This window comes from Elephantulus edwardii, unplaced genomic scaffold (genome assembly GCF_000299155.1).
Source record: "Elephantulus edwardii isolate Elephantulus edwardi_28Jun2011 unplaced genomic scaffold, EleEdw1.0 scaffold00021, whole genome shotgun sequence".
Classification (NCBI taxonomy): Eukaryota; Metazoa; Chordata; class Mammalia; order Macroscelidea; family Macroscelididae; genus Elephantulus; species Elephantulus edwardii.
This window is the reverse complement of record NW_006399771.1, coordinates 26,379,049-26,380,405: the sequence shown is the minus strand read 5'-3', so window position 1 is coordinate 26,380,405 and position 1,357 is coordinate 26,379,049. Positions and strand designations below refer to the sequence as shown.

The window sequence follows — 1,357 nt, the reverse complement described above, 5'->3', positions numbered from 1 at the left end:
CCTTTGAGCTGTGGTGCTGGAGAAGAGTGTTGAGAGTTCCATGGACTGCTAGAAAATCAGATTCATCCTGGAGAAACTGGGCGGCTACTTGGAGGCAAGGATTCTGAGGCGGGGCTTTGTCTAACATAATTTGAACATGTTGTAAGGAGGGACCAGTCCTTGGAGAGGGACACCATGCTTGGGGGCGTGGAGGGACTGTGCAGGAGAGGAAGGCCCTCTATGAGGTGGATTGATTCAGTGACTGGGGTAATTACCCTGGGTGTGTCAGAAACAGTGTGATTGGCACAGGATACAGCAGAGTTTAGGGCTGTTGGACATAGGGTCGCTATGAGTCACCAGTGACTCGACGGCACATAACAATAACAATACTGTAAAAAAAAAATATATATATATATATACTCTCAAGTTGTTGCCTGTGAATCTATGTACATCAGCTCTGAAGCCTACTCTGTTCTGAGTCAGTCTCCCTAATTCCAACACGCAAGTCCCCATTGCCCTAGGTATGATATCAATCCATCTCATCTGAGGTCTTCTCCTGTGCTGTCCCTCCAAGCATGATGTCCTTCTCCAAGGACCTATCTCTCCTGGCCACATACCCAAAGTATTTGAGACGGAGCTTCAAATTCATAGCTTCCAAGGAGAAACTTGGTTTCACCCTCTCCAAGACAGACCTGTTTGGTTTTTTGGCAGTTCAGGGTATGTTCAAGACTCTTCTCCATCACCACAACTCAAAGGCATTGATTGTCCTTCTGTCTTCCTTAGTCATTGTCCAGCTCTCTAACACATAGCAAGTAATTCTGAAGACCATATCCTGGATTAGGCACATGTTAGTCTCTAGACTGACATCATTGCTTTTCAGTACTTTGGAGAGGTACGTGACAGCAGATATTCCCAATGCAATTCATCTTTTGATTTCCTGACTGCTGGTACCAAAAGTCTTGTTTGTGGAGCCAAGCAAGGTATAACTGTTAACAACCTTGCTTTCTTCTCTGTCCATCATGGTGCTGTCGATTGGCCAGTGGTGAGAATCTTTGTCTTCTTGATGTTGAACTTCAATCCATATTGAAGACTACAGTCCTTGCCTTCTAGAGCTAGCACTTCGGGTCCTCTTCAGCTTCAGCAAGCGAGGTTGTGTCATCTGCATTAACATAGGTTGTTGATGACTCTTCCTCCAATCCTGATAACCACATTCCTTCTCATAATGCCTTGGTTTCTGAATGGTCTGTTCTGCATATAAATTGAAAAAGTATGGAGAGAGGATGCATCTTTGACGTACTTCTTTACTGATTTTGAACCATACAGTGTTTCCCTGCTCTGTTGTAAGGCCTGCTTCCTGATCCAAGTATAGATTTTTTTT

The 1,357-nt window shown here is 44.4% G+C and overlaps 1 protein-coding gene across 1 annotated transcript in view; it reads left to right on the top strand.

The window, feature by feature from the left end:
• Positions 1-1,357, top strand: part of TRHDE (thyrotropin-releasing hormone degrading enzyme) — a 789,161-nt gene that overhangs the window by 45,246 nt on the left and 742,558 nt on the right.